This window comes from Ruditapes philippinarum, unplaced genomic scaffold, assembly GCF_026571515.1.
Source record: "Ruditapes philippinarum isolate M1 unplaced genomic scaffold, ASM2657151v2 ctg2123_1_1_1_1, whole genome shotgun sequence".
Classification (NCBI taxonomy): domain Eukaryota; kingdom Metazoa; phylum Mollusca; class Bivalvia; order Venerida; family Veneridae; genus Ruditapes; species Ruditapes philippinarum.
Genome location: NW_026854977.1, coordinates 264,273 through 279,929, shown reverse-complemented (window position 1 = coordinate 279,929; position 15,657 = coordinate 264,273).

Genomic DNA, 15,657 nt, shown 5'->3' with positions numbered 1-15,657 from the left:
GAGCTGGGTTGAAATGCTGTTTTTCCACCCATTGCATCATTATTTTCCTTGCATTCATAGCAATGGATGACTCAAACAATTGAGGCTTTATTAGTCTGGCATAGTCTTGAGGGTATACCGCAAAATAAAAGCAGTTATTCAGACTAAGAAACATTTTTGGCAAACAATTTACTTCAACAAAATGTCTGCTGTTGCAATGTTTATTCAGATCAGTCACCCTGGTGAATGTTTTTTCAGTTGGGCACCATGGGCAATACACAGACTGCCTTCTGTGTTCCTTTGATATCACATGGTTGTACAAGTCAGTTCGACTATTGAACTCTTTTGGACACAACCAACACTTCTCAATTTTGTCTGTAAAATAATTTATCATTTAGAAATATATGTAATGATCAGTAAAAGTATTGCAGCAATACAAGTACGTCAAAATTTCACAATTTCATGATTACAGTGAGCCGCGATTACCGTTTGCACATATAACCCCTTTTTCTTTTTCTTTATGTTTTGTTTAATGTACATAATTAATTTACATTTTATTACATTTATCTGTATACTGTATAAGCTGGTCTTATCATTTTCTATTAACATTTATTGTTTGTTAAAAAAATTGTTGCTATTGTTACTAAGATTGCAGTTTTGTGTAGTTACATGTAGAACACTATAATTTATTTATTTATTTATTTATCTTGTAATACCGTTTGTGGTAGTTGATTTTTTTTTTTTATATTTATGCTCTGTTAAATGACAAGCATAAATTAAGGTTGGTAATTTAAAACTAAAAAAAAAAACAACACATACTACACATCATAATGTTATTTACTTTTCACTTCGACACATTATAACCGGATTAATTAAAACTTTATTTTGTCTATTGTTACTTATTAAAGATGCTTTCTAAAGACATTCATGTCCAGATTCATCATAATTCGTATCTTCACTTAATCACTTTTATCTCAATATGACCATCTGACATCGCGTTATTACATATAACTCAATATAACCGTCTGACTTAACTTAATTACATATAACTCAATATAACCATCAGTTCTGACTTCACTTTATCGCATATAACTCAATATAACCATCTGACATAACTTAATCACTCTTATCTCAATATAACCATCTGATATCACTTTATTACATATAACACATGTCACACACTTCACAATGTACATGTATTAAATAGCTTTAGAATGAATTTTATAAATCTCATAACATTACTCATCACAAAATACAAAACATGTAGAATTTTCACTTCAACAATGATTTTTGTATACATTTAATTAATTTCACTCTGTTAATCACTGTTTTGGGAACTGACTACTTCCTTCTTTATCCACATGGGGATATTCTTACCCGAATATGGCCACAATCTGTCAATGTGATAGGCTTTTGCTTTTTGTTTGCTGGAACGTTTAACACAACATATCAAATCATCAAGAACACTTGTAATTATGTAGGGACATTTCCATTTATTGATCAATTTTGAACATATTCCCTTCTTTCTTGTTGGGTCATGTAGCCATACTAATTGACCTTTATGATATCGTCTTTGTTTGGCATTTGTATCATAATGTCTCTTTTGATAATTTGCGGCACGACCAATATTTTGTCGTGCAAATTGATGAATTTGACTAATTTTATGTTTCAGCATATCTGTATAACTGTCACTATCATATTGATCTGTGTTTTGTTCAGGGATTCCCACTACTGCATTTAAAGGTAGTGTTACTTCACGACCAAATAACATTTTATTTGGTGATACTTTAGTTGAGCTGTGCTCAGAACTTCGGTAGGCCATCATCACCAATGGTAGGTAATCATCCCAACTTGACTGATCTTTCGAACAGTATGCGGTTAACATGGATAGTATCGTACGGTTACTTCTTTCTATAAGACCATTAGCTCGTGGTCTCAGGCTTGTCGTACGCGTCTTTTCTATACCAAGGAAATCGCAAAGCTCCATTATCAATTGCGACTCAAAGTTTCTGCCTTGATCTGTGTACAATTGTAGTGGTACACCAAACCTTACAACAAAATTATTTACAAATGCTTCAGCAACAGTTCTAGCATCCTGGTTTGGTATTGGGACACTTTCGGTCCATTTTGTGAACCAGTCTGCAATTACTAATATATATTTGTTTCCATTTTTAGAAACCGGAAGTGGACCCAAAATATCCATGGCAACCCTTTCCATAGGCATGCCTACAATATACTGTCCTAATGGTGCTTTATTATTTTCTTTTGACAATTTTCGTGCTGTGTATGTATCACAGGCCTTACAATACAGCTTAATACTATCTGCAACACCAGGCCAGTAGAAACCTTGTCTGACCTTATATAATGTCTTTTCAAACCCAAGATGTCCAGATGTCGGAATATCATGACTGAAATTAATTACATCTTTCCGCCTTGATTTAGGTACAACCAGCTGCCAACCGACTAAACCAGATTCGTCTACATATTTTCGATACAGCATTTGACCGCGAACATTCAATCGGTCCCACTGACGCCAAAGAGTCTTCAGGAATGATGTGCCGCTAGACACTGTGGACCAACTTGGTCTCGATTCATTTTCTAATTTAGCGGAAAATAATGGACCAATATCAGGATCTGACATTTGTTCGGTCTTTATTTCTAAGGCGCTCCAACCATCAAGGTTAATTTGATGGGGTAGTATGTCATCGTCAATGGCTTTTGCAACTTCTTGCCGAGTTGTAACTCTTGATATTTTCTCACTTGGTTTCTCTATATCTTCATCATTATTTTTATTTTCAGCTGTTTCTGTTACATGTTCTTCATTTATTTGCTGCTGTCTGGCACAATTTCTGCAAGGGATTCGCGATAATGCATCTGCATTACTATGACATTTACCTGGTCTTTGTACCACCACTAGATTATAAGTGCCTTACTCCTGTAACCAGCGCGCGGTTTGACCTGTTGGAGCCTTTAGACTACGCATCCAACTTACAGCAGAATTATCAGTTCTAAGTAGGACTTCTTGACCATACAAGTATGAATGAAAATTTTTCAGTGCTACAATCACAGCAAGTAACTCTTTTCTTGTTATACAGTATTGTTGCTCGTGTTTATTCATGGCTTTACTCATGTAAGCAATTACACGCTCTTTACCGTCTTGTTCTTGTGACAAGATTGCGCCAACCGATTTATCACTCGCGTCTGTATCGAGAATGACCTGGAGTGATGATGTCGTCCATATAAAGAAGTGATTCGACCCACTGGATACCTCTAAGAATATCAGACATGACACGCTGGAATGTTGAAGGTGCATTCACAAGACCGAACGGCATAACACGAAAATGATACAATGCATTTGATGTTGAGAAAGCTGTTTTAAGCTTGTCGTCTGGATCCATTTCGATCTGCCAAAACCCCGAACACAAGTCCATGCAGTTGAACCACTTGGCACCGGCCAATGCATCTAGACATTCATCTACCCTTGGAAGGGGATATGCATCTTTTATGGTTACCTCATTAAGCTTCCTATAGTCAACACAGAATCTGGTAGAACCATCTTTCTTGGTAACAAGGACTATCGGTGACGACCAGGGGCTGTTAGATGGTTCGATAATACCTTTTGCTAACATTCGCTCAATTTCATCTTTTTCACCTTGACGTTTATTGAATGGTTGTCGCCTAGGTTGTTGTCTTATTGGTACCGCATTGCCTGTATTAATTTTGTGTTTGACTCGATTTGTACAACCCAGATCATCTGTGGATGACACAAATATATCTTTATACTTGAACAGAAGCATCTCTAGTCGCTGCTTATCGGAATCATCTAAATAGACAGAACTATTCTATTACTGAAAAGAACGCATTTTAGTACCTGTCCGGATATTGTACTCATCACCCAAAACAACTTTTTTGACTTTTAGGCCTAAACAGAGAGAGCTACAAAGTAACCAATAACAGAACAGTACGTGGTTTTAATACAGGGGTTCCATGCGGTCTAGTTTTACATATAAATTTAACGTTAACTGTATGCTTACCTCCATTTCACGCCATTTTATGAGCCCTTTATACGGTTTTGGTCACGTGATCATCCGCAGTGAAAAAGAAATAATAATATTCATCAGCTTAAATCCATAGAGAGAGTTTCGGTTTGTTATCCAGGGATTGCTGTTTCAATTTTCGGTAAAGCAAATGTACACAAATGTGATGATTGATCTCGGACATTGAGGCTCTTTGTCATTTTTTGAACCGCTTATTTAAATTAATAGAATGAGTAGGCGGTCATTTGAGCAGAAATTGGTAATTGCCGGCTAGTTATCCTGGAAAGCCAGTCAGGTGATCCGACTTGCAAAATATGACTAATGAAAGCAAAACTATAATAGCGCTGTAAGTTTTTTTAGTGCCTATAGTTAGTGTTCTTGCTGAGTGAATCAACGAATTCATTTGACTTGATGATAAATTTCACTGTATTCTGACCAGGTGTATTGGTTTAATTAAAAATAGAAATAAAAATACTTATCTTATTACTTACTTATTACATGTCTATTTTCATTGTCATCATCAGACTTGTATTACTGGTACTGGTACTGCAGTAAATACTGCAGCGATTTTGCAAGACTAGTACTGGTACTGATACTGAATTACTCTTACAAAATGTTGCTCCTACTGGTACTGCATTACTGTCTTAAATGATACTTAATTACTCCCCCCCCCCCCCCCCCAAAAAAAAAAAACAACAGTATTGGTACTGCAGTACCGAGCTAAAATCTAGTACTGATACTGGTAATGGTACTGCACAACTTGGCAAGTACTGATACTTAAGTCAACACCCTTTGTACTGATGCAGCTCTGGCCACCATCCATCAAACGCTTTTAAATTAGACAAAAAATATGAATTTTAACAACAAAGAAAAATAAGTAAGTAAGCATGTTTATTTTGTAAAACTATTATGGATATTGTCCAAAAACACCCAAGTGATGTAGATACTCTTACTCTTTTGTTACATTGCTTACATTGATTATATATGCGGATTTCGGGAAATTCATAATTGGCGTTTTCTTTTTAGGACGCTGGCAGTATTATGTAAATTGTACAATGTTCATGTGATTGTTTGTATTTCTTTTTTCTGAAGCATTGATGAGAATTCGTATGTTTTGTGCACATGTAATGCATATTAGACTCATTGTGTTTTTCTTGACTAATATACGGTGAAGGTGCTATATCCCCACAACCCCACCCCTCTAGCACCTGGACTTAAGCGGTATTCATTTTCAACACTCGTTGGTTGGTGAGAATCAATGAATGCTGTGGTCGCGACCGACAATGTTACTTAAGTGAACTTAAGAAACGGACACACAGGGGCTATTCACACGGGCAATTCAAGGAAATAAAAAAACAAAGCTGATGAATTACATCTAACTCGGATGTAAACAAATCAATAAACATACGTGTGAAATTAAGACCAGTATTTCATTGTTTAGTCTTATAATTGCGAATACATTTTGATTTTTGGAAAAAACAAAGTTATGTATTTAAAATTGATATCCTACGGCAACCGAGAAATGAATTGAAATGCATTTGTATTGTCGAATGATTTATAAATCAAATTGGGCGCTTGAGAGACCAAAAGTTTATATCCAATCTCGCTTACAGCATTATTAGTGTAATTATAAAATATGATTCATCTTTTAAATGAATTTAAGAAATTCATTTAGTTTTTTATTTTGTTTTGTTTCTTTGTATTGCCCTATTTTAAATTTTTTTTTTTTTTTTTCAAATAATACAAACTTTTATTTCATGTTTTCACAACATTTTTGCATCAGCAAAGAGATTACGTGTAACATCTGCCCGTGAATATCACATCATATTCAATGGCTCACTTTACATGACAGTATATCATTATAGATGTACAACTGGCCAATAATTGTATAATAATATACTGTCATATATATAACAAAATATGCATAAAATTTATATATTTTCTTATGAATGTACTGAATATTATCAAATAATGTATAACTAATATTTGGAAAAAAATTGAATATCATAACCGTAACACTATTCATAAAATATGACGAGCCATTAAACTGCGGTTACCCAATGGAGACGAACTACACAGATTTCATTCACATTTTCAGTTCAATGCACTATTACTGAATCATTTTTGGGAAGTATCATTTAAAAAAAATTTAAGTCAAGGGGACATTTCTGCTATTTTAAGAATACTTGTGCGAAATTAATATTCATTTAAACGTATTCCTAAGACTCGTGTGCGGGAGCCAATATGTCACTTATGCCTGATCTCTGTAACTGTCACATAATCTGCATAATAGTTGATAAGATGATAAAGAAATCATGAAGTACACTAAATTTGTTAAAGAGTTGAATCAAATTATAGTAATATGCGAGCCTCTGGTGAGCATAATAATGTTTTATTCAACGAGTTCAATAAATTTAGTATTAAATCTACACTAATATAATATTCTATTTACACAAGAACAGATAACTGTTAAATGAGTATTTTTTCAATGACGCGCCTATAGTGTAACGCTGACATTAGCGCGCTTTAACGCTATTTTATTATATAGCACAAATGACGTCAGATCAGTGTTCTTACACGTCTAGTGTAATATAGTTTTTATTTAATGGCTTGATTACAATCTTGTGCCGTGGTTTATGTGATAAGTATACTTTATTCATGCAAATCGTTTACTATAGCTAAAGAATATATTTGACACCTAATGTTAATCCAAACATACTGCAAAATCGCTAACGATATATATTTACAGAACTGTTATTACAATAATATTTTCTCTGTTAAGTAGAGCTACGCAGAGACAAGAATAAAGTATGTGAATAAATGCACGGGAAGATGTTTCCTTTCCTTTCAATATTTCAATATTGGAGACTACACTACACTATTTTCTTTTTTAAAATTCAATATGTATATTCTCAACTCCACTGTTGAAGCACCAAATGAATCATTGCAGATTGGACACATTTAGATATCTAATTTATGGTGACTGCAGAAAAACTATTGTAGTCATTTTGAAATTTATATTACAATCATGACGGCGAAACAATTTTTTTAATTTTTAAGATAAGCTTAAATTACAATACTTACTCATTTATGGAGATTGTTAAGAATTTGTGTTCAAGTACTTAAGGTAATCTACAGTAACACACCAAGTGTCACAATTTAAGATCCAAATTAAATTATCAAATAAAAGTTCACATATGAAAAATGCTTTGAAGATCGGGATGGGGGCAATATTATAGTATCATTCCTGTGGAGTTTTAAATGACATTCAAAAAAAGCTCGTTAAAAATGTGGCATACAATTGATAAATCAGACGGACGTACTGACTGACGGTCGGACAGGCAGTAACATTTCATCTTTCCCATTTCCGATCTTACTGGACGAGGATAAAATAAAGTTATATAACACACATTCTCTGCGAACTTGTTATAACTAACCACAAACACTGACCATTTTATTTAGATATTTAATTCAAGCAATGAAAAAACGCTATGATAAGTACAAGAAACATAATTTTATAATATATCGTCAACAACTGTTAAAACTTTTAATTCATAGAAATTTCATCTGATTACCACGAGGTGTAACGATGCAAACAGTATCTAAATAACGAAATATTCTTTTTCTCTGCAATACTTTATAATGGACACATTCTTTATTTAACTTTTGTATTTATCTTTAGTGATGATCGGACATATAATATACCGGACCAAAAGTTACAAAGTTAAAATTTAATAAATAAATAAATAAATAATACAAATAATACAAATATTTAAAATTAAATACAAGACGAGAAAAAAAAACATACATTGTACCTTGTTTATTTCAGTATTTTCTGCTATTAAAGTCTGTAAGAAATGTTGAGGTTATTGTATATTGTTCAGTATAATATTGTGTTTTTTTATTTTGTACGAGTACACACCTGTGTAGCGTAGCATGTTTGATGTTTGATACCATGTAATTGTCGAATATAGATTAGGCAACACTGTACAAGTGTCATGGACTCAATATTGTATTCAACAATGTATAATGACCGCCTCATTTATGCCAGCACTTTCATGTCTTTTTGATAGAATTTTGTTACTTTGTATACTACATGTAGTCTTGCTTTCATTTTCAGAATTCATTTCATTATATCAAATTTCTATTGTAGTCGAAATAACAAAGTTTTGTCAAAATGTACATGAAAAACTGTATAATATATGTCTGTAAAATAAAAGATACGATGTTATTTAAAAATTTCTCTTGGTATAATAATATACATGTGAAAACAGAGTAATTACAAAGATTTTGAAATTAGTACAATAAAAATTATATTCCGCTAGATTTAGCTCGGCAACTTTTATATCTACTTAAACAACAAATTTTGATAAAAACAAATATGTATATGCAATTCTGATCCGAGTAGAATATACTAAGGTTATAAACTCACAAAAAATGAATAAAAAACAACAACAAATAAGTGACAAGCAAAACAAATATCAATCCAGTCATCAAAATATGGTTTTCAAAAGTATCTATTCCGGAAAGAAATCCATCAAAGGAGTAAATAGGTACATTTAGTGCGAATTTAAATAAAAGGTAAGACAAAAAGAACAAATATAAAAAAGTAATATAAATACCAATAAATAATTTAAAATAAAAATAATAACATTCATAATTTTGATAATAATAAAAAATAAAACACATCAAAGATCATAGGTCGAAGATATAAATAAATTTTCAAACGTATCAAATTAAAATAGAAATATAGTCTTTAATGAAAATATATAGGGGATATTTTTTTTGTGTGTAAGATGAAATTTTATTTCATCGAGTGGGCTTTAAAAACAGATCGCTTGTTTTAATGATCAAAACAAACAATTCTTGTAGGAGAAAAAGTCCAACCATCCATCCATATTTCCGTTACTTACTGCGAATTTATATTAGACATTGCTTTATTAAATTTAAGTTGCAGCCATTTTTTAAAGTTGTGTATTTCACGGGGGGGGGAATAATTGTGTTTGACTCAGAGGGATATCATTTGGATTTGTTAGTCATACACCTTTTTAAAAGAAAGAAAACTTATTTGAGGATTGTAACAGACAAAAATAGTGTTGACAGATGTGAAATCATTTAAAAAGCAGCAAGGAACATGGAAACGCTTGGTTGTTTACTTATTCTACGGGGATGGCTGTCATTGCTTTTCAAGTTTTCATAAAGCATACGGCAGTTATTGCTCGTAGGATACTTTAATATGCCCAAATGTGATCAAGAGCAGTTTTGCGTGTGGAAGGAATGTATTTTTCAGACTGTAAAAATGAAACAAAAACATTTAGAGACGAAATTTGGTGATTGTAATTTGAATGAATAGAAGTAAGTTATTTTCTTTTTATTACTTTTGACATTTAAGTTATTTATCAATTTCAGCTTTGCTTTTCTTGAAACAGCCTGACATTGTCAGAATTGTCAGCAAAAATAAAATTGAGGAACCATATGGGGAAAATCTTAAAAAAGTAGTTTCGTCATTAAAGTGTGAAATTATATTTTGGTAATTTTCACTGTGAACATGGTGAAATTATCAAATATAATTTTTACGGATAAATCAGTGATCCACTGAAAAGCATAAAATAAAGAGCAATAAAGAACCCTTAAAGAACACACAAAACGACAAATTTGAAAAATGTTGAAAAGTTATCTAAATATCATTACAGAAGAAAATACTGTAAACACAAACAATTTAGGAAACGAATAATTGTTACATTTCTTTACGACAAAATAGAATCATTTCAATGCGTGATTCACTTCTGTTTTTTTTATACTTCAAATAAGATCATTAAGGTCCGCACGTGACCTGCCATTTTCTCGTGCACTGATAAGGCTTCTAACCACTGTTCCAAACTGGTTGATGCTTTCCATTTTCTCTTCTGGTTTATACGATATAAACAGCTCCCCTTTGATTTTCAACGTTCCTGTAAGCTTGAAAAAATGATTTAGAACATCAATTTTAATGGCCAATTTTATTTTTATACTAAATTGAAAAAAAAATGAATACGGTTAACAAAAAAGCTAAAGATAGACAAAACGTTCACATTATGCATGCAATTTAAATAATATCGCAGTTAAAGATATTCAATCTAACGTTTGTTGACGCCATGCATTATTGGAACAGATTCTGAAATTATCATAATCTCAAATAAATGTTACCAGTGATGCATTTAATTATTATGCCAACTTGTTTAGGTTGAGCCATAAATGAATCTATCAAAACATTGGTACACTTGTATGATTTGAATATCATTAGATACATGCAAGTGCATTAATTCCAGAAGATTATTTTAGATACTATATTTACTGTTTTGTTCCGAACGCCAACGAGTACAGTTGTTCCGTCTAGCGACCGTATACAAATGGAACCAAAATGGAGAGTCTCTAGTAACCGCGCAAGTTGCACCGAAATCAACAGTATTGATGCGGCTGGAATACTCGTATTATCACCGGATATTTCAGCTATTGTACGATAGTTTCGAATGTGGTTTCTACTCGTAATTAATCGGCGGTTCATCAGAAGACACTTGAGTGTTCTCTCTCCAATTTCTGCAAATTGTTTTGAAATATTTATTGACTCACAGTTTCAATTACATTTCATACAGACATATCAAGGCAAACTTAGGGAAATAATGTATTTCATAAATTACCTTCCACATTTCCTTTTACCCTTGACCTTTTTCATTTCTTAAATGGAATTAAACGTTTTTATTTGGAACAACTCATTTTGATATAAAGGTATTACAATATCAGTATACAAAAAACGTACTACCTAGACCATAAAGCTTGTAAAGTGCTAACTGACCTGGCTCCATACTGCGGACAAAAGCTTACCATTTCCGGTCCCAGCACAAAAGAACATGTTCGTAAAGAACACAAATATATCTATATAAAATCATAATATATATATATGTATATATATGAGTGACGTTTGTGTGTTCTGTCGTCAAAATTAATTAGGTCACTATCTACAGTAACATATTCACTTTAAAATAGAGAAAAAAAGAATCTATAAAGAAAGTCTAGCACCGGATGAAGCAAAATTCATCTTTGTGCATAAACTGGCAAAATTCTAAAACATCCACAGATGTGTTCATATGGCTGTTATCATGGAACCTTCAATGTGACACATTAGTGTCATTCCATGAAAATAGGCATATGATCCCCAAGTAAAACATGCGTGTGCCCAAAACGTAAAACAAGGGGGGAAGTTACATAATTGAAAGGGAATCAGACTTTCGAAAGTCTTCATATCACAGATAAGCTGTCGAAAGACAAAGTTTAATAACAGGCAACATGTCCTTAGGTTGTTTCAACAGTATACAATACTTCATTAATTAAACATGTATTGTACATGTAAAACAATCAGATAATTACCTTGGGCTACCGCCTCGAATGATTGTTCGTCAAGGCTAGGATTAAAACTCTAAAATTAGAATACACAGACAGGTATAACAACAAGGTTAAAAAAGTCGTTTATAATGTCATAAATATAGTCAATATTCTTTTTTTATCGTTTTTCTAATCAGTCATAAATCTTTATGATATACTTTTTTGGCAAAAATTGTTGTTTCATTCTTTATATCATATATAGTCAATTCTTTTGCATTAGTATTACATACGACAATTCATCATTGTCTGCAATACATACTCTGTCAGAATTTAAGTATAGAAATCATGATAATTCGCTTCCTTCTTAGAAAAAGTGCGAATGGGCTTGTTTGGTTTATCAAATTGCAGAACAGATTTAATCCGATTCGCTAAGGCAACAACATGTAGACAGTAATTTGTTGATGACAGATATCGGCGTTAATGCAACTGTCAACGCTTTTTATCTGGTATTGTTCTGTCGAAAAGATAATGATTCAAATGTAATAAATAAATGTGAACAATGAATATGGACTCGACTTGGATTTATTTTCCAAAATAATATAAAGAAATGTAAAAAAACGTTAACCTTTCCTCCGAGAATAGCACTCAGAGTGTATAGAATAGGGTTTAGGGCAGAGTTCACAGGAAGTATAAAAACGGCTGCCCATGCATATACTTCCCCTGATATAGGTTGATCGGCAATCGCTAGCAATGCTGAAATATATACAATAAATTTGTTTGCTTTCATTTATTAATCGCAGACACAAAATGTAAAAAATTAATAACAAATTGAAATGGAACAAAATGTGAATTTTGAAGTGAAACATAGTCATTCTCCTGTGTGAAATACTAGTACAATTTACCAATAATTTTTTAACATATATCATACATTTTAGCTTTATGAATTAACTTTTCGTAATAATTAAGAATTAATTTTTCGTAAAAACGAATTTATATTTCGTAAAAACTAGTTAATATTTCATAATTACGAATTAATATTTCCTAATTACGAATTGTCATGTCGTAAAAACAAATTAAGTTCCGGGAAAAAAAGTTATGGAAAATGTCACCTTAGAGGTTCCGTACTTCACAGATATTGAAATAACAAGATAACTTATGAACACACTCATTAAAGCTGCATGCTTTCAGAAGAGCTAAATCATGTCAAGAAAATCAAACTTGGGAAAAAAATGTACTAACATTTAAAGAAAAGTTAAAAGATTTAAGATTCATGTAAAAATCAATTACAGTACTGATTTTGCAGTAGTTATCACCATATTTTTACTGTGTGACGGAAGCAGTATGGGCTTCTCATTATGCACAATTGGACCTCTTTCTTGTACCTCACATGGATTGTGAGTGGAGTTTGCAAAGTTTTAATCAATTCCTTTGCATACTTTAAAATATTTATCTATTGAATATATCTTTTATTATCTCATGAAAAATAGCATAATCTGGAGACATGCTGCTTGAAACGAGTAGTGTATACAGAGTGCACTTAAATAATATTTATAAGGAATGCAACTTGTAGGAATACATATCTATAAACGATGAAAATATACTTAACCCATAACTCCAATTGGAAACCAACACATAAAGTCAGTGGCAACCACAAGCAAAAGATTCCGTGCGACTTTAAGATCTCTCCTGCGGGAATGCTCCACAGTAGTAGCTATACCGGACGATTTTCGAATTTCGATGAAGATAGAAAGCTGCCCAAACGCCACCATGACAAATGTTACGAAGTTTAAGCATACAAACACAATAAGGGAATACGCCCAACCAGGTGGACGATCTCTTGTTAACGGTAGAGCTATACAAACGCCAGATTTAGAATAGAACTCGTTTTTGAAATATTTCGCATACAGAACCGGAAAGATGGCAATACTTAAAGAAAACAACCACGTGCTAACGACACATAAAAACGCTCTGTCGTGAGACAGTTTTGCACGTCCGAATGGAAACTTGATTACAAGGAGCCTGTCCAATGTAATCAAACATAAAAATAGTACACTGGCTTCCGATGATATCGTAGATAGTATCCCGGCTAGATTACACCATACACTGTGTCTCCAAATATCATCCATATAAATGTACCTAGGATGCAATAAAAGGTAAATAATTACATGTCAGGTAACTGCAGCATTGTGGTGGTGAAAGGATTTAAATGCAATTGATTTTATACACAAAACATATAAACTGGGGTTTGTAATTTCTACTTACATGCATTGATTTTATTGCTGTCAAGAGAAATTGTCTTTTCAACTATTTTTTAATTCTAAACTGAAAGATGAGTAAAAAGGTAACCCATACTAGAAGTTATTAAACTATATATACAGGATACAGATGACAGAATTTTGTTTAAAATCAAAGGTTTATAATTTTCAAAAAATGACATAATAATGCAAAAGCATACCTTTTACGGAATACCGAATCTGCTACAGCTATGATAATGAGATAAATTGCCATCAAGAAATCAGCAATAGCAAGATTTGTGACAAATATACCAAAACCAAGTTTTAGTCTTTGTCTGTCGTATTTCAGTCTGTAAATAACCGTGAAAACATTGCCAAGAAACGCTGTGATTCCGATCAGCCATATCAAAAACTGCAACACAGTATGTCGCATAAGATCGTCACATGATGAAAACTCATCCATCTGTGGAAAACAATCTTCCTCTCGAACATAATTCGGTCTGATGCAGCAAAACTTAAATTTCGGTGTAATAAGTCTCTTTAAACCAACCAATCCGGTAAATATTTCAGTATCAAACTCCTTGATATCATTTCCACTAAATTTGATATAGTGAATTGATGAATCGCGAAAGGCAAAGTTTTCTATTAAGTTCAATTTATTATTTGACAGATCTAAATATGAAAGCGTAAGTCCATTAAAGGTATCGACTGTAATCTTTTCTAGTTTTGCGTTTGCAAAGTCCAAACCTTCAATGGATGTTAGACCGAAAAATGCATGTACCTCAATTACTGATAGCTGATAATTCCCTCGAAGTTCAAGGCGTTTAAGGTGTTTTAAACTGCTAAAAGCATATGCTGGCAATTTTGTTATTCTATTAAAACTTATGTCCAGTGTACGCAAATTCTGTATTCTGTCAAACGAAAATGGAAACAATTGTTCTATGGCACAAAACGAAAGGTTCAACACAGATAAAAGCTCCATATTTAGGTGTGAATCTTCCAAGACTGTTCGCAGTCTGACATTAAAGCTAAGATCAATGAAGCGTGTATTTTTGGGAAGAGTTTTCAAGACTGTCATATCCAAATTAGCTTTACTGCAATTTGCGACGTATCCTACACACGAACATCCATGCGGGCATTGAAAATCGCAAAGAGCTTCGTCATCACCATGCAGACACTGCTTTACACCATCGCAAACTTGATCAAATGATATGCAAGCTTTACTCCAAGAGCATTTATATTTATTTCGACAGACTGTTTTTGTTGTTTCTGGAATAAATTAGGAACCGATGATAAATTTAAATTCATTAAAAATTTTATGTTAATGAATATGTCAGCATAAACATGAAACAGTACATAGAATAAAGTTAGTATATATTGTCGAGTACAATACTGTATATCAGTGGACAATTACACAGCTGTTATACCTTGAACGACCCACTAACATATTTCATATAGAGTTTGCAACTGTGTCAGAATCAAAACGAAAGGAAAAACTTCATGCACTCTTTATTTTATACCACTTAGTTTTACGAAGGAAACGTTTAATCAAAGAAAATATTCAAAGTAACAGTTCCTAGAGAACAATATGGATTGTATATGGATTTTTAGGACTTGAACAAAAATGAAAGGAAGACTAGAGGATTTTTTTTTAAATGAAAACAAGTCTTCTCGGGAAATGAAAACGAGGCTAAATTAGCTAAATTAATATAAATGGATCCAGTTATGATTTATCTTGAAAATCACGTGGTGCTAACGCATGAAGATGATTCTACTTTAAAAGTAAGGAAATAAAAAAGTATGTCATATATAAAGATAGATAAATAAAGTCTGTTCTTTTAAGACAAAATGTCGGGTTTCCAATTTTTCGAAAGGAATATCAGAAAAGAGTTCATTATGATTTCTGCCAATAAATTATAATAATGTATTGGCTATAATCCTAACCTATTAGCCGATATTTATAATGTTAGCAAATCTAATTTTGATTCGACAAGACAACAACAAAAGTTCTGATAAATGCAAACCCGAATATAAAATTGTTACATCTC